Source organism: Desmodus rotundus, chromosome 5 (assembly GCF_022682495.2).
Source record: "Desmodus rotundus isolate HL8 chromosome 5, HLdesRot8A.1, whole genome shotgun sequence".
In the NCBI taxonomy this organism is placed as follows: Eukaryota; Metazoa; Chordata; class Mammalia; order Chiroptera; family Phyllostomidae; genus Desmodus; species Desmodus rotundus.
Genome location: NC_071391.1, coordinates 162,258,874 through 162,278,383, shown reverse-complemented (window position 1 = coordinate 162,278,383; position 19,510 = coordinate 162,258,874).

Genomic DNA, 19,510 nt, shown 5'->3' with positions numbered 1-19,510 from the left:
AGATTTGCAAACCAGTTCGAAATCTAAAAGCCAGGATAGAAAGCAAAAAAAAAAAAAAAAACAACAGCAACAAAAAAAACCCTTGATTTAAGATTAATACATTTTTAATTAAGAAAAGCAAACCAAAACAACAAAAAAATCCCTTAAAGACATGAAGATTCAGTTTGATCATTGGATTAAGAATACCAAAGGGTGCTTGACAGTTCACTAAGTGTTTCACACTGAAGATCCAATTGCATCCTCAGAAGGTTATGGGGTAGTTACCTGTTTTACAATAAGGAAACCTCAGCCCGGGATGGGAAAGGATGAACTGGACATGTCACTGCCAGGATGAGGCTAAGCAGCACCCCACCCTGTGTCTAGTAGCACAGAGCCACACGTTAATTCACCTGATCTCCTGTGCCCCTCACCATTTGTTTGCCTTGACCCTGGTCCTCCAGTGGAGCAGGCAGGCCAATGAAGCAAGCTCGGAACACCTATCGCAGCCCTGCGCCGTGCTGACAGCCCTCCAGTGTCTGCCTTCACCACCTTTGCTGCTCCTAATGTTGCTGCAGGCTCTTCTTGGGTTTGTCTTGGGTGGGAGATGGAGGGAGCCTCTTCTCTGGCTTAGCCATCTTGCTCCATTTTTTCCCAATTGCTTAACTTTGATTAAGAGACAATCTCCTTTCTCATCTTACCTGTTTCGTTTCAGAGTCTCTACCGCATGCATAGCTCCATGACCCCTGCTGGGCGTATGTTATTGGTACTCCTCTTTCAGCAGAGAAAACTGAGTTCCAGCCAAATAACTGAGTTCACCCAAGTTCCTAAGAGGCAGAGAGAGAAATTTTTTTTTGTCGTTGCTGGGTTATTTATTTATTTAAATCACTTTTCGACCCAGTGTCAGCAAGGCTGTAGTTTTCCATTGGGGCACCAAGTATGAAGTAATGCCACATTTCTACAAAGGATACTTTAGCATTGTCTGTGACATTTCCTTCCAAACATTGATGCTGGTGGTTATTTCTCTAATGAGGACTATTTGCTCACTAATATCAAATTAATGCCTGCTTCTCTATTTTTGTGCACTCCAGTGGCTTTCTGTTTTAATGCTGAATCATAACATAATCTCCTCAAAGGAATTTTAAAGGCAGTGGAAGTCAACACGCTGAGTACTATTAATATATGTACCTAATGAACAATGTGGGCAGCTCTGATACCACATGTGCCCACAGTAGCCCCTACAGTGAGTGCAGTGGCCACCACCTAGCTCCCAGCGATTTTAACATGCCGTCTGATGGCAAAGATGGTAAAAAAATAAAAATAAATATGTATGAAATACAGTGTAGTTCCCGCCCCCTACCCCCGAGAACATTGCTTTTTCTGGCTAGCCTGTGAGATCTTTTCAAAAACTCACATATGCATACTTGGCAGCTAGAATGCTGGGGGAAAAGAACAGGAAGATAATGTTACTTGATATCTACAATGTGACAGGTATGGGGTCACCCACTGGCTACCCATTGTTACATATTTCATTTAGTTGGATCATCACAACAGCTCAAGGGTGAGCAGCACTTTAGAATTTTATAGAATCTTTTTACAAACCACAGTGGGTACACCTAGCACACATTAAGACACATAGAAGCACAAAATAAATGTGTGCTTATAAAATGAATGCGTATGTAGGGATTAAATAGCTCTGTCACAATCAGGCAGCTCATTGGTATTGAACCCAAAACTGATCTTTGGCTTGCCTGACTCAAAGCCTATGATTCTGGCAACCTGTTAGCCTGAATTTCAGTGGGTGATCACATGGTCTGGCAATGAATGGGAGCCAACATGTTTACTAAGTGAATTGGAGAGTTGAGGGAAGGAAGGGAGAAAGAAAAGGAGGGAGGAAGGAAGGAAAGAAAACAAGAAAAGAAAGAAAGGAAGGAAGGAAAAAAAGAAATGGATGGAAGGGAAGAAAAAAGAAAAGAAGGAAGGAAGAAACAAAGAAGGAAAAGGGAAGGAAGAAAAGAAAGAAGGAAGGAAAGAAAAAGGAAGACAGAAAGAAAAGAGAGAGAGGAGGGGAACCAAGTGGAAAAGGAGGAAGAAAGTGAGAAAGCAAGCTATCAGCGATGGGTAAACATTGAGCAACTGGATTGGAAAGATACTGTTTACAAAGCCATTGCTGGCTTTCTTCCAGGCTTCACAGTGATCCCAGAAAGTTCTCCAAACATCAGGTTTGAAGACACAAAACAGCTCTGCAACTGCCACTTGTCTTCAGGCTCTTGACCGGCAGGGGATTGATGAGTAATACCTTTGCTTGGGGTGAACTCAGGAAGTCAATTCCAAAACGCTTCTCGCTGGTCAGCTAGTGAGAGAGTAAAGCACCCAGGATTTTTTTTATATACAGTGTGCAAATGTTTAAACCAATAACTTATTGAGAAACTACTTTCTGTGGTGAGACTCCCAGGCATCATTGATCCAACCCACTCAATACTTAGACTCAAACGCTAACCCCACAGAGTGGGTGGGGATGGCCCACTCAAGAGAAAGACTGGCGTTAAGCATTTTAACCAAGATCCAGTACAAGGGGGGTGGGGTGGGGGGAACTTATCATAGACAAGCATGTTCTTTCTCCTTAATCTCCTTATCTCAATAATTCTTCTTGTCCTCTCTGTTCTGGCTGCAGTTCACTTCAGGTCAAAAAAGTTCTTGATATGCAGACATGTGGTAGGGGGAGGGGATTGGAGTGGGAATCAGGAGACCTGAGCTGTAGTCTGACACTTGCTAGTGACAAAGATTGTCCCTGACTGAACTCTAGCCAGGCTCCTCCCAGCCCTCTGCTGGACTCAACCTCTAGATTTCAACCTTGGTCTATAAACTTGAACAAACACTAGCATACTCTCTAACAGCACAAGGCTGCATCCCTAGGGTGACCCTAGGTCCCCTTAAGTGCCTTTCTAAGAAAACTCAAGGATGTTCAAAGAACTATGTGTCCCAGCAGCCACCTGGAGATAGGGCCCCATCTCCCAGCCTCTGTGGGAGTGGAGGAACCTGACTCCAACAAGCACCACTTAGCAAATCCAGATGGGTCTCCCTTGGACCAAACTGCCCCTTCCTGCTTTGTGTATTTTCCCTTCCTTGACTCTACTGAGCCCCCTCTAGTCCTTCATTCTGCCTATAAGACCCTCAGGTGCCCCTGTGCAAGCGGAAGTTCAGTTCAGTTCACATTGGACGCTTTTCCCTATTTCAATGATATATCACAGATTAAAATCTGTCCTTATCACTTTACCTAGTGTTGATTATTTTTTTAATCCTTGACACCACACACTGGCCAGGGGATCTTGGACCAAATGCCTCACTCTTCTGGGTCCTGTCAAAATCACAGTCTGTGAGGACATTGGCCTTGGGAGAGACAGGGGCACATGCTAAACAGGTAATGTCATTCGGCAGTCTCGGTTTCTTGGGTTGTAATACATCTCCAAGGAGAACTTTCTGCACTTCGTGAAATATAATTTTGTTTTAAAATAACAGGTTTTAATGAAACAGTACAGTGGCACACATTCTTGGTAGAAATTGGAAAATATGGAAAAATATGAAAGAAAAGGATAATGCAACCATAAGGAGAGAACCATTATTAATATGTCAATGTACTGCCTTCCAGTACAGTTTTATGCACACACATTTATAAATATATCAAGGAGCATATTGTATATAGTTTTGAGCTTTTTTTTTACTTATTACTTTTTTGTAAGCTTTTTCACATTTTTTAAAAGATTATTTATTTATTTACTTTTAGAGAGGGGAAGGGAAAGAGAAAGAGAGGGAGAGAAACATCAATGTGTGGTTGCCTCTCGTGTACCTCCAACTAGGGACCTGTCCTGCAACCCAGGCCTGTGCCCTGACTGGGAATCAAACCGGCAACCCTTTGGTTCACAGGCTGGTGCTCTATCCACTGAGCCACACCAGCCAGGGCTTACTTATTACTTTTTTAAAAAGTATATTTTATTGATTATGCTATTCCAGTTGTCCCAATTTTTTCCTCTTTGCCCCCCTCCACCCAGTTCCCCCTTCCCTCCAGTAAACAGCCCTCCCCTTAGTTCCTGTCCATGGGTTATGCATATCAATTCTTTGGCTTTCCATGTCATTAAATAGTCTTTGAAAACCTGATTTTTAGTAAGTGACTGGTAGAACTCCATCAAATGAAGTAACCATAATTAATTTAAACATTTCCCCCTTTTGGGTCCTTTCAGTTATTTTGATTATTTTTTGCTATTACAAAAATGCTGCTATGAGCAACTAAATACCTGAATATAGGCAGATATTTATGCTTTTACCAATGACAAGTTAGACGGGTTGACTTACTGAATTAAAGAATGGACCAATTTTAAATTGCCCTGCAGAAGTTTCTAGCAATTTGTACACCAGGAGGTCATGAGAATGCACACTGGACTTCATGCCACCAACATGAAATCACATGTAACAACAAGAGACGCTCCACAGCCCATTCTCCCAACCCACTGGGAGCAATGTTTACACGATGATGTAATATTCATTCCTTTGGTTGCTAGTACGGTTAACATCTTTCTTTCTTACTGATTTATCATATGCAAACCTTCTCTTGTAAGCAGGCTTTTGTGTTCTTTGAATACTTTTTTGAGGACAGTGGATGTTCATATTTTTCTTAGGTCTTTAAATAATAAGGACATAAAACATGGCTATGTTCTCTGTAGGGTTTTTTTGTTTTTGCTGTATTTTCTTTTTGTATTGTTGAAGGTGTTTTGTTTATAATGTCTAAGGAAATATATTTTTAGGACAGAAGTCAAGTTCCCCGAAGCCAGGGAAATACATTGCTTCCCACCAGAAATACATTCTTTTGGTATTAGAACAGAGCTTTTAAAACAATAAACATAAGAGTCACATCAGAATTATCCCTCTTCCTTTTTTTTCTGTGAGGTCCAATTCTCAGTCCATAATCATAGCAAAACCTACATTTTTCGTTATTTTATTTCTACAGCTATTTATTAAACAATGCGAAACAGCCCAAGGAGTCTAGCTTTCTCTCCTGTCGTCATCCCCAAGAAGTCCGAATGGTCCTTTCAGGATGGACCGTCCTTGTTTCAGAAACACCCACTGGGACGAAGCTGCTGGGAGGGAGTTGTTCCCAAAATTGCCAAGAATGGGGGCTGAGTCCCATGAAGCAAAGAGTCGAATGTATTTCAGAACCGGCACCTCAGAACCTGAACCTTTTGGCATCGCCGATTTTCTGTGTTAGTGCCCTTGCCATTTTAAGCCTTTAGGAATAGAAATCTACTTAGGACGCTCCCTTCCCTCTACTGGCCCTCTGCGCCCCTCTGGCTGTGCCTCGTTCAGCACACAGCCAGATGTCCTTTCCCGTTTCTGTTCTAATGTTGAGCTCCGTCCTCACCACCTCCTGCGTGCGACATGCCCTGCCTGGAGCCTTCCTGCTGCGGACGGAGCACCTCATCCTTCAGTAAAAGAGAAAACAAAATTCACGCCTAACGTCCTGCTGAGATCTTTGCCACCAACATTTCATCTCCGCTTCTGTGTAAATACTGTGCACTCCACAGTTGCTCACTTCTCCTTTTAAAGTTACCACTTCCCCACACTGTCCTTCTTTGCCGCCGTGCAATAACCAAGTCAATCCTCCACAGGAGATAGCAGTGGAGGACGCTTTCTAGCTTCCCCTACTTTTGGGGATGTCCAACACCCATAGCTCTGATTGCACTTGGACTCCTGTCTTAGGACAAATTCCTAAGATGAGAGGCATTGTGTGAAAAGTTGTGTGAATACATAAACCTCTGGGCACACACATTAGAAACAACCTAAAAGAAAGCTAAACTTGATTTTTTTTTAGGTTTGCAGTTTCTACATCGAGGAGGGGAGGGTGCTTTAAGACAGGGGCCCCCAACCTCCAGGCCACAGACATGACCAGTCCGGGCCTGTTGGGAACCAGGCTGCACGGCAGGAGGTGAGCTTGGATGTAATGTGTTTGAATCATCCCCGAACCAACCCCCCACCCCTCTGTCTGTGGAAAAACTGTCTTCTACAAACCGGTCCCTGGTGCCAAAATGGTGAGGACTGGGCTTTAAGACATAGCTGTCTTCTGCTTTGTATTCTTTAGAACGTGTGTTGACGCTCTGGTTTTATAAAGGGGTAATCATTACCTAATTTCATAAATGGGAATTTAGTGAGCAAACACAAAAGGGAAGCATTAACACTGTTTCTGACACGGATGTGGAGACCCTCCCAACTGAGAATGACTCCCCACCCCGGAGTTCCTAACCCTTGACTTCCAGGTCTTTCTGCTCTTAGAAGTGACAGGACCGCCCCAGCTCTGAAGACCAGGGGAGAGGAGCCTCTCTGGGTAGCCGAGGGGAGCGGAGAGCCTGGCAGGGCAGTGATAGGGGAGCTGATAGAGGTCCTAGTGATAAATGTAAATGAGACCGCAGCGGCCGCTGTGTGTCTCAGGAGAGATTACTGGACGGTGCCGTCTGCTTGTGCATGGAGGACAGTTTCTGGCAGGTTCTGTGGGGGCAAGTTTGGGGAAAGACAACCCGGAAAGGAGCTAAGGACTGCCTTAGCCTCAGGCTGATAACTCCTAATCTCAGGTCTTCTTAGGATTCCAAGTAGGACTTTTCCTCACACTTGGTCAGTGACCTGCCCCTAAAAAGCACAGGCATTGGCTGATTTTCTGGTGTAAAATATGCACCTCCTGACACACTCATCCCAGCCTATCATTCCACTGTTACCTCCTCACTCTCCTGCTTCTGCCTCCCCTCAAAGCCCAGTGCCCTGCACTGCGCTGGGGAGGCGTGGCTGCTCAGGCACCTTCAGGTCTCTACGCTGTTGCTTGATGTTGTGGTCTGGGTCTGGAAGCCCCGCCTTTACTTCTAACCCCCCCAGTCACTTTCCTCCTTGCCAGCTGCACAGAAGACGTTGCTGTCTTTGATGTCTTCTGAAGGAGCCCGTCCTTACTTCCAGCCACCCTTTCACTGCCTGACAGTCAGTCCTTCCCCGTCATCTGTGGGCTCTTTGAGGGCAGGTCCTGCGTGCGCCCTAAAATAACCCGTCTAATTCCCGGGCCTCGGGTAAGACCCCAACGACATGAAAAGCCATAAGTATTTATTGAGGGCGCAAAGGGGAATAAGTGAAAGGAGACTGTTAGGGGCTGAATGCTTGTGTTGCCCCCAAATTCACATGTGGAAGCCCGAGCTCCAATGTGATGGCGTTTGAGGGGGGCCTTTGGGAAGTAATTAGGGTTAGATGAGGTCGTGAGGGTGAGGCCTCCAAAGTGTCTTATAAAAAGAAGGAAGGAGACCGCCACCTCCTCTCTCTCTCTCTCTTTCCTCCATGTGAGAGAGAAGGCCGAGCTCTGCTCTCACCAGGAGTGCAATCTCCCAGCACCTTGGTCTGGGGCTTCCTATCCTGCAGAAGTGTGACAACTGAATGTCTGTTGTTGAAGCCGTGGTATCTTGTTATAGCAGCCTGAGCAGACCAACACAGAAGGGAAGACGTAAGACAGAGAGAGGAAAAAAATACATCTAATAAAATGTTTACTGCATTGAATTTCTGCCGCTATCTCTGTTAAAAGTGTAAGTGTAAGTGTGTTTGAATTTGGTGTCTGAGGCCCAGAGCTGTACAGGTGTGATAAAAAATCTCATAACTGCAGATCAGTTTAACTCTCTGGAATATCGCCAGGATCTGAAAGCAGTAGACAAGGCCTATGAAGAGCACAGGTGAGGCTGCCCGCCTCACAGGACCGCATCCGCATCGGCTTTCCCTCCTTTATTTACTTGCTTGTTTACTGTCTTGAGAAGTTATGATACAGTGTGTTCCCAAGAGCATATATGCATTTCTTTTTTTAAGCATGACATGTCGTTTAATCATTTACATAAAGGGGGATAAACCATTTCCTTTAGGAAATGGCACTCTGATTTGCCGAAATCAGAGTAGGTAAAGGTAGATTAAAATTCAAAGTGGGGAAGGATTGAGGGTGGGAGGTGGGGGTGGATGGGGCAGCGAAAGTGGTGGCGGGAAAATGGAGACAACTGTACTTGAACAACAATAAAAAACAAAAACAGAAACAAAAACAGATTCAGTGCTGCTTGATAACATACCATTTGGGGCGTGCCAGTCTCTCAAGACCATCCGCAGACATCCTGCTCTTGAACGATGGGAGGTTGCATCTTCCCCACCCCCTCAAACGCGAGTGAAGGGGCCATTCATCTTTATAAACATTCAATGGAAAATGTCAAACGTGTAGGAGATGGAAGGAAATTTCATTCAACAAAGTGCTTTGGACTGAAACTGGACATTTAGTCAGATGTCCACGCAGACTCCCCAAATGACACAGCTCGGGGTTCTGCCAAGGATTATGGTCACGGAGATCTGTGAAGAGTACTCATTGCAGTATTCATTTGTTTTCAAAAGTAAACAACAAACAGATAGGCAGAACCTGAAGAAAATTAAGGTGTTTATGAAATTGGACTGATTCAATAAACTGTGGTATTCCAACTCTGGAATACCTGGAGTCTTTTATAAGAAGCTCGATGTAATAATACCACGAGATCTCTGAAAAAGGCAAGATGTTGGACAGTGTGGATAGTAGGAGCATGTGTACATAACTTTTAATGGCGGTAACCTTCGAGGAGAAGAAAGGAGTGGGCGTGGAAACACCGTTACTCTTTGTGTGGCTCCCTCTGTACTATAAATATATATCCTTATACATGTACGTATATATGATTTTTAAAGTATGTCCATTGATGTCAAATATAATGTATCTTGGAGGGGAATTAATGAATCATTTTAGTTCTAGTTTTAATTTCCCTGTAGTAAAATGTATATTTAAAATGAAAGAACCATAAATACAGGCAAAGGAAAAATCTGCCATACTTAAAGACATAGTCTAGATTTTAACCGGAGTGGCTTCCTGTGCATTTCTCTGGCTGGGTTGCAGAGAACCACACTGGGAACTAAACTACATAGAGACACGGACTCGAGGACGTAGTCCCTGGAGGTTCCAACTCCGAGGGCTAAGGCGGAACTCAATGTACCTGAAACGAATGAAGGACCGCAGCAATGCAATTTTGACATGTAGCCTCCTGTGGGAACCACTGGTCATGTCAAATGCTGGGCTCCATCTACTCACCAAGCTGCCTTCAGATTTGGGGTTAGAATGTCAGGTCACCACGTTGAATCATATATACCCAGTTCTCTTTTCTGACTGTGGGGCAGTGCAATAGAGAAGAAACCATGTGGGCTGTGAAAACAGAACAGACTGGGTTTGAACTTTGGCCTCTCAGAGGCATTCCCTGAATAACATCAGGAAATCATCTACCTCTCTGAGCTGTTACAGTTACCCAACCTAATGAGAGACTCTGCTGCTTTTAACATGTGAGACATTTAACAAAGTGTGAGGGGCCCAGGGGTGCTCAGTAAGTGGGAGCTATTGTTATCTGTGGAGGCAGACACACGCCACTTGATCATCTTTTTATTATTTTAAATGCTAGGCTGTCACAGGTGTGGGCAGAAATCGGCTGTGTTTAGAAGACACTAAGTAGAAGAACATTGGAGAAACTGGAGCGCGGGGGCAGAGCTGGGACTCTTGCATGGTCTTCTCTTTTAGACTGGCTTTCAGCAAGCCGCCTGTCAGACCTCTGAGGGGACCCTTAGCTCATTCATCTTAAAGACAGCGTGATTTCATCCCAGATAACAGCAGCAAACGCAGTCCCTGGGCCTGGGGACTGACGATTAATCACAGCATCTCCACATTGGAGGGGAAACATCATAAGGAACCTCATTTTGCTCGCCTCCTGCCCAGACACTGGGTTCCACAGGGCACTCAAGCACACTTGAGAAACCCTGCATTGAAATACTGCAAGAAATGAGTCACGGTACTGACGGTGCAGCACCAGGGCTGGGAGAGACCTCAGGGACTGCCTGCTGTTGGGTCGCGCACTGACTTACAACCTTCCGGGGTGGTCGGGCATCCGGCAACCAGAGCTCCGGTTCCCAGTAACCCTGCAGCTACCATGAGTCAGGTGTTGCGCTCATCATTCTGCACCTACAATCTCCGGTCCTTCAGCGCCCATCACGGCAGCTGTCATGGCCCCAGCTTCACAGTGGAAGATCTGCAGCTCAGAGTCTAGGTAACCTACCTGCCTGGGGTCACACTGTTCACAAGGAGGGCGCTGGTGTTGGAAGTCAGGCAGGTCTGGTGCAAAACCCATAAACTCTCCCAGGGCCCCACTGAATTCTCTACATGCTTGGTGGCTGTGTTTTGTTGGTGCCCACCGAATAGGGCTGTGATATGGCAGGGGACCCTGCGGCTCCCCAGGAAGGCTCAGTGACAGTTCCAGAGAGGCTGTTGTTCTGGACCTCTCACTCGGGAGCTGTGTGCCTCAGGTGAGCTGCCCTGGCCTTTGGTGTTTGAAAGGAAAGAGGCCCCACCCCAACCCTATGCAGTGGAAGCCAGGAGGTAACTGGGAGCCTGGGGGGAGGGGCTTGCATCCTTCCAGGCCCTTTCTGCTCTGATCTCATCCCTCTCCAGCTAAGGATTATCTTACTGTCTCATATTGCTGTCTCTCTAGCAGCTCGTTGTCTCAGATGAGAAATACCTCTTTTATTTTTTCTTCTTGATGTTTCTCCTTAAAAGAGCATGTATATCAGATATCACTTGCATGTGGTAGAGTTGACAGAATATCTTCTGCCCCCTCCCTGAGTTTTCTACCTGATCCTCAACTCCTGGCTCCTTGCCTACATCTGACCTACACATTCCCTGGTCCCTCCACATACACATAAAGTCCCCTAAAAGTGAAGATTCAGCGAGACCCCATTTCCTTTGCAGCAAGCACTGAGCTCAGGGCGCAGTGGTGAAAGCAGAGAGGGAGGACCAGCTCTCAGGGACTTTGGACCCCAAGCAAATGTGCCCAGGCTCTACCCAAACAAGCACAGAGCCCGAGGATGGTTTGCCTATGGCTGAGTGGCTTCATCAGCTTAAGAAAGTTCCCGGAGGGGCTGTTTGAGGCTGGACTGAGACCCTCCTGTAACAAGGCTAAGATGACTTGTTACCTTATCCCTTTGTATTCCTGCAAACTGGTGGTGCCCAGTGTCTTGAAGTTACTGTAAAACAGCAAGAAGACCCTCAAAATGTGGCATCAACCACCAACAAAATGGTGAGTCAAATGCAAGGCTGGGTTCAGGTTCAAGTTCTAGCTGGGAGGGGAAGGACTGTGGTGAGGTTTTCTAAGCAGGGGCTGTGGCTCTGAGTAAGCCATCTCTATTCTCAGCACTAGCTCAGTCTCGTTCCCCAGCTGCCACCGCTCTTCCTGCCGTCTCAGGCCTGGGCCCTCAGGGACATGCGACCAGCCTGTCTTACCTGGGCCTCTGCAGGCCAAACAGCAGGCTCCTGTCTCCAGGTTTAATGAGGAAAGCCCAAGTCAGGAAGGCTGGGGCCAAGGTTTTATGGAGGCTCTGGGCCAAGTGGCTTAGCCAGGAATTCAGCCAGCACTGCCCTCTGTCCCAGGGGAGCTGCAAAATGCAAACAGCTCTGGTAAAACAGGAGAGTGATTTCCCCAGCAGGAGACAGGAGCCTTTAACGAGCTGAGTGAGCCTGCGCTGGTCCCATAGTCCTCCCCGATGGCTAATTAGATTGCTGGCTGGGAGGAGCCCTTTGATGACCCAGAGGCAGCAGAGGGAGGCTGCTCAGAGGGGCTGGCGTTGACAGTAATGAACAAGCCATCTGATGGTTCTCAGGTGTTTGGGGAGGTGTCTCTTCCTTTTCTCCCTCTTCCTCTTCTTCCTCCAAGTCATGCCTCAGATCCCACTAATGACACAGTGTTGGATTTTTCAGAGAAGGGAGGACCAGTCAAGTGAAGCATGCAGATTTTCCCGGAAGGATGGGATACACTTGCAATTATGTCATTTATTCATCTAGTCTTTTTTTTATTAACCTATTTAAAGTCTGTGCTGGAGTTTGGGATACAGAGGTGACCTTGTTTAACGTTTTAGAAAGGGAGAAAATTCAAAAGTACGTAAAGGATTACCCAATAATTAGGGAAGTGACACAGGAAGTGGCAGGTAGAGTGCAGTAGGTAACGAGGGTACCTGCGGAAGTAAATTGGGTGACAGGACATGTGACTGGGTTTTGCAAAATAGATTACTTTTACTTTTTACATTAAAATGAACAAAAATGGCAAAAGATAAGTAGGAATTGGTTTGTTTGTTTTTTTAAAAAATTAGAAAGGACATTTCAGAAAATTGGAACGATAGGCAGAAATCCTGCATTGGAAGGGGTACACTGGTTGGGAGTGATGGAGGTGCGGGTGCTGACCCGAAGGCCACCTGCAGCTGAGCCAGGAGCCTGTCTCCAGGTTCTGCCTGTTATCAGGAGCACAAGAGGATGGACCTCTTCACTCCCAGGGCCGGCATCCATCGAGGCAGGAGCTAGTTGTGTGATTTTCAAAGAAGGGATCTGTTATCGACTAAAAGTTCATATCCCTCCCTCGAATGTATGCGTTGAAATCCTAATGCTGCCGTGTGGCTGTTTCTAGAGACAGGGACTTTAAGGAAGGGATTAAGGTTGAATGATGTCATAAGGATGGGACCCTGATCCAATAAGATTAGTGCCCTTAGAAAAAGAGCCACCAGAGAGCTGACTCTCACCCTCTCTCCATGTGGACATACCGAGGAAAGGCCACATAAGGACATGACAAGAAGGTGGCTGTCTAAAAGCTAGAAAGACATTCCTTTCCAGAAGCCCAATCAACTGGAAGCTGGACCTTGGACTTCCAACTTCCAGGATTGTAAGATAATACATTTCTGTTGTTCAAGTCTCCCAGTCTATGGTATTTGGTTATGGCAGCCCAAGTAGAGTCCTTGGAAGCTCTGAGATCACCCTTGGCTTTGCCCTGACCTTTGCTCACAGGGGCACCCTTCCAAGGAAAATCATCTTCTCCTGTCTAAGATCACCCAGGCTCTGAATATTGTATCATTATTCCCCCACCTTCCCTGCCTTTCCTTGAAGACAGCTGTGCATGTGCATGTTTTGCCATGAGATTCCTGCTGGAAGAGAACCCCCTCCTTGTTCATGTGAGGCTCAGTCAGGTTGCACAGTCCGGCCAATGGCTTCTGAGAGAAAGTGATGGATGCTTTGCGTCTGAGCAGAAGCCCTGTGCGTCATGGTTCTAACATTCCTCCTCACCCTCTGCCCTAAGAATAGTGTGCCCCATGCAGGGGCTGCTTCTTTAGCCCAGATCCCAGGATAAAGATGCTACATGGGACCAAGTTATAGCTGCCACAGCCCACGCAGTAATGGCAGGTAACATAAACCGTGAGAGAAGCATCAACCGTTGTTGGGTGTGGTTTCTACAGCAGAACTGAGAGAACACTGACTAACGTGCTCATCTCGTATGGTCCACACTAAACTGTGGTTCCAAAGACACACATTTTCACCGTCTGATTACTTTCTTTTAAAAAGTTTTATTTATCAATTTTAGAGAGAAAGAGAGGAAGAGGAAGAGAGAGAAGCATCGGTTTGTTGTTCCACTTATTCATGCATTCATTGGTTAATTCGTGGATGTGCCCCAACCAGGAATTGAACCCACAACCCTGGGGCATTGGGACAACATTCCAACCAACTGAGCTTTGTTCCTGGAACCTGCTCTGTCGGGCTTTTCCCATACATCCTACCCGACCCCCTCCTTTTTTTTGTTGTTGCCAGAATGCCTTTTTCTTAGGGCCCCTTGGGCTGGGCTCATTGCGAGTGCCCCCAGTCTCCTGTGCATGTCTCTGTCACTGCATTCGCCAAAGGGGACTGAAAGAATCAGCCTTGAATCTGTCTCCCCAACTAGACTGTAGAGGCCAGGGTACCCTCCAGGGCATCTGGCTAAGGACTGGCCCATAATTAAAAAGTGAGCCTTCTCCATGCCGTGGGCATATCAGTCCCTGAGCCCCTTATCCCGGTGGACCATTTCTGCCTGGCTAGAGGAAGGCCGCAGTGTCCAACATTGTCACAGTCAGATCGGGGAGCAGATCCATTAGTGTAAAGGGGGAGATGTCAGTGCTGTGGCTTCACAAGCAAGCTTGATCGACAAGAAGAGAAGTGTGTCCCCAGCTGCACAGACACTGCCACACTTCAGCGCAGCAGGGCTGGCTGCCATGCTTCACAGGAGCCGGGTCACAGCAAAGCGGAGGGGGGAGAGCTCAGGCCAACTTGGTACAGGTGTAGTTCTTCCAGCCCATGGACCTCCTTGGTCTCATATCACAAGTACACATGTGTGGGCACACGTACACGAGCAAATGTAGCACACATGTCATAACTCCCATATACACATATGTACACACACATGCAAGCATGCATACACCGCACACACGCACACTTGTCACAAATCAGAAGACTGATGTTACCTGGGAGAAGAAGAGATAACCTAAAATTGCCAAACTAAAAACCAGCAGAGATTGGGAAAGTGCTGTGGCTACCACATCTCATCAAGCAATATATACTGTGTTAATATTGGTTGATGTTTTGGATCTGATTTTAATTTAGTATAACAATGAGACCAGCAAATGAGGCTGTTTTTAACAAAAATGACCATTGGATTGAAAGTTATGTTTAAAACAATACTTGTCTGTTTTGCCTGTGTTTGCTGCCATGCTAGGTGGTGGGAGCACGGAGATTAAAAGACATAATTACCATCTGCAAGTACCTCGGAGTCTGGTGAGAGCAACAATCCCCAGAACAAATAATTCAAACATTTCTTAGGATCGCTGCCATCGACATTTCCAGAGGAAACGGTGGAGTTACTAGGAGGGTGTTGTCAGTATTAACCCAATAGACCAGAAAGTTTGGGAAGAGATAACATGTGGTGTAAGCATTGAACGATGAGTTAGTGCCTCATGGAGAATATCAACACACACACACACACACACACACGGCTGATTTGTGACATAATATGCATGGACTGTATTTTTAATATGTAAAAGTATCTCTAAGTAAATGAATTTCTTTGGGGATATGAAGAAATTATGCCAGAGAAAATATCTGGTATGCCACCCTTGATTAAATGTAATTGATTCATGAAAGAAACAATATTCATTGACATTTTCTGATTTCACACTCTTTACCCAATTAAAATTTTTTCTAGACATGGAAATCAGTGGCCAAGAAGAGCTTGTGTGTAACCTCATAGAGCAGCAGTTTCCCACTGGTCTCCTGGCTTAATGCCTCTGTTTAGTAGACAGGGTAGTTTAATGGAAAGAGAAATGAACTTGCCATCTGCAATACGTGGGTCTCTCTCCTTTCCTGATTGTGTTTCCTTGGACACCTACCTGAGACTCGGTTTCCCATCTGTGAGAGGGGACGAAGAGTAACATTAGTGTGGTATTACCAATATAAGGCGCCAGCCACATAATAGGCAGTCAACAGGATGCCATGACTGACTTGGGCCTCTCTTATTAAGAAAGGCTGCTAGGAAACAAATGACTTTTACTGTTTCCTGACATCAAATCCACATTATTTGAAAGTTATGAATGTTCTTCAAGAACATTCAATAGTTTTTCTAGGCTTTGACAGTAAATTAATAACCAGGGTTGGAGTATTGTATCTCATTTAGGTCTATGTAACTTTTGGCTAAATCTTGGATGTATAGTTTAGTAGTTGTATATTCTTGGGCAAGTCATTTCCCTTTTCTGGGGCTGCTGGGTCATAGTAATATTATATTAAATATGTGATAAGGGATGATCAGTAGATTTATGGAAAGAAAAGTTAGTGATTAGATGTGTAAAGCAGTTACTACTTCAGTGTAGTTGCTATATTGATATCAACTTTCCTCATCTTTCAGTAAAATGCGTCAAACACTAAAAGCTAATGCCTTCATACCATCAGTACTGAACTTCACCCTGGACAGGTGGTGTCTTTGTCCAGGGCTGCGCACCTGAGAGCTTTTCTCTTACCTTCTAACCACAGCTTTCCCCAAGGGGTGAGGAGTCTTTACCTTAATCTCTACCCATTCTCTAAGGACCTAGGGTCATGCAGTTCCTTATCCAGGTTGCCAGAGTTCCTTCCAGCACTGGCGTCCTGTCTTTTCCCTGGGTCCATGTCACTAGAGGCTGATTGTGTCCCTGGTGTGTATGTCCTTAGCACGAGGGAGAGCCAGGAGTTAACTGTAGGGGGAGAGAGTAGACAGGGCATGGGGGTTAGGTGGACTCATGAGTGGGAAAAGAAGGAGGCTTGCCTGTGGAGTTGATGGCTCTCCAGAACCTTCCAGGTCATTATGAGCTTTTGTCAGGGTAAAAAGTTTGATGTCAAATAAATGTTATTTTATTGAACAAATTTCTAGCTTGGTTTATAACATTTAAATACCTGGGGATAGGGTATGTGGGCCTTCATCTTTAGATTTTTCCAAAGCCTAACAGATATTAGGGGAGGTTGCTCTTTCCAATGAACTTTGGATGTCTGCCATGTGCCTTTCAATCAGTAGGCTCTTAGCACTCATATCACCCCTTTGTTTCCTGACAGTGGGAGAGGCAGGAAGAGGGTTGGAGAAAAGGACAGTGGGGGTTCAAGGAAATTCTTGGGACACTTACACAGACAGGTGGAAGTTCTCCTCAGATATTTTTAAACTACTTAAGTTTCCCCAAGAATTGCCAGGATTTGGGTTACCTAAATGTCAAAATGGACCTTGTTAGCACGCCATCTTATCTTCATCTTTGTAACTTCTTTACCACCTATAGAAAAAGAATGGATTTAAGAACATGTAGAAATGAAATAAATCTTCTTTTGTGCTATGTATCCTCAAATAAATATTTCTTTAAAAAGAGCCAAATAATTGTGTAAAATATTCCTGACTTGGACATTCAGAACCTATACATGGCATTACCACACCCCTGTTTAAAAGCCTTTTGAAGCTTCCCATGTCCAAAAGGTAAAGTCACAATTACGTAGTTTCCACATAAGATGTCATAACCTGACTTCATTTTCATTCATTTGTTTGCACCCATGGCTTTAAGGAGGCCGAACTTTCTCCTCTCCCCTTCAGTCCTGCCGTGTCTCTTCATCCTTTCTTGTATTTGTACCCGCGAGTCAGTCTTCCTGGAACAAGGGTTCTGGATCTGGGGCCCGCGGATTCCCAGGAGATCTATGGATAGAGGGCTTGTGAAGTTGGATGAGCAGTTATTTTTGTTGATTCTCACTTATACCACCTGAAATTTACAGTTTCCTTTAGACAAGGGCCAACTACCTTTTCTTAACATCTCGAGATCTTTGATCTAGCACTTGTCTGTTTGATTTATCAGAGTATGTATTTTATTCTTGTACTGTGATTATCCATCCTCATCCCCACCCCCACTATCCAACCAATTATACAGGAAAAGAACTGAGTGTTTTACATCTGCGTGTTATCTACAAGGGTTAGGAAATAGCGGCTAATGTGTTTGTAGTAAAAAAAAATGCATAAGTTTTAGAGCTTTACCCACCTACCTCACAGGGCGCTCGTGTGAAAACGACAATGCACAGGGTATAACGATACACAAAAATCAACGTAACTCAGAACAGAATTGCTGCTGAGAGTGGGGGTAGGAGAAATGGAAGTGAGGAATGGTGAGAAGGGGATGAATAACTAACTAGATAAATCAGACCATATATATGCACACATACACGTGTGTGTGTATATGTAAAATAAGAAAGGCTCCTAATATATACACGTGTGGATCACAAGCCAGGAACTGAGAACTGTGGTTAATTTACATCTCTGCCTTTGCAATCCCCTCTCAAAGACGGGTAACCAAAATCAAAAGAAAGGAAGGCAGAGAGCCTCTCCAGGAAGCACCCGCTCCACCTGGGGTTCTCTCCACCCCCCCTCACTGGGGGTGGGGGTGGGGGTGCTGCCTGTTCTCTGAGCGGTGAGAAGTCCCCGATCGCTTCCAGTGTGGACCCCTCTCACAGCATGTCACTCCTCTCTGCACCTGTCTGTGCAAACTTTGGCAGAAAATGCGGGTCCGAATCTACGTTGTTTTTCCAGCAACGTGCCCGGCACTAGATATGTAGTGAGTGTTCAATAAATATTTGTTTACTAAATTATACTGATGGAAAAAAAACACTAGGTTTATTGAAGAAGTTGCTATAACTCATCAAGCCTTGTCAAGCTGGAACACTTCTGCTTGTCTCTTTCTTAATAGATAAAAAGACAGACAGAGGTTTTATATACTTGTAAAATTTTCATTATTATCTTCAAAACAACCACAGTTGTTTCACTGTAACTTCTTCAAATAAATAACTCATACTCGTATCTCTTCCTTAAGGTTAATTTCAAGAAACAGAACTATCGATATATCAAGTTCCTTTCAAAGTCAACATTGGAATCTAACTGCCAGTGTCCAAAGGCAGGCAGGACCCGATGCCACCCAAAGATTAGAAGGAGGAGTGGTGGGCATTTCACAAACACGAGCACACCCCGAACACACACACCAACTCTGAGTCCCTCATTCATTCATTTGTCTCTAACTTTAGTATGTACCAAGCAGGACTACTTGAAAATATTTTTATCCCAAGGCTATTTCTGCAGGTGTCAAGGCGGCCTTGCAACTGGAGCTTAATGCCCTGGCTGTAGAAGATAAGTTATCACACAGTTCAAAGGCAGTTAGCTCCCCTAGTATGTGCTTTTGTCTGTGGTAAATGTGTTTGCCTTCACTGTTTAATCTGAAACTACTTATCAGTGAAACGGCAGGCATAGAGCTGGGGCCATGGATGTGTAGCCGTAGCTTTACGGAAGGGTGTGTCACGGGTAACGTCCTGTCCAAATACACCTCGTAACTCCTAGAAACACCTCGTGCACAGAGACCTCATCATCATGTCTCCCCAAGTCTTCCTGACTTCAGACCCATCAACTACCTCCTCATTCCACTGCACTCACCAAGCTGAGGACGTTATTGTAGAAAATCAGATAGAAGCTACGCTACCTCTGAACACGGAGTTTATTTCCACTGTGCACCTCTGCTCTCCTTCTATATTTAAAGAAGGCTGTCTAGCAATTATACTAACTTGACTCCAGAATCAAATATTTAGGGCAGCAAAACCATGTCTATTTCAGGCTTTGCAGCTGACGTACATTCTTAGGATATACGGGATAAACACAGTATTTCATTTCAAGTTCCTAAAAAGGGAAATGACCATGAGCAAAATGGAAAGGCCTTGTTTCTGCACACCGCACACAGTTGCAGCTAGCTGGAGTTTGGGCAGCTGAACCGGGCCATTAATAAAAGTCTGACACAGCCCTGTGGCTGAGGGTATTTAAAAGGTTAACATATTTCAGCCCTTCGCAGAGGCATAAGGAGGTGTATCTACAAGATTATTAATACATTAGTTGAGCCCCTAATTATTATCCTAATGGCTCTTATCAAAAACAGCAAGAGGTAGGCAAGAAGTGGGTAATTACAGTATGAACATAAGGAGATGGCTTTTTTTTTCTTTTCAGAAAGCTTTCCATCAGCATAATGACCAAAGTATCTTGGACCCATTCTGAAATGCATT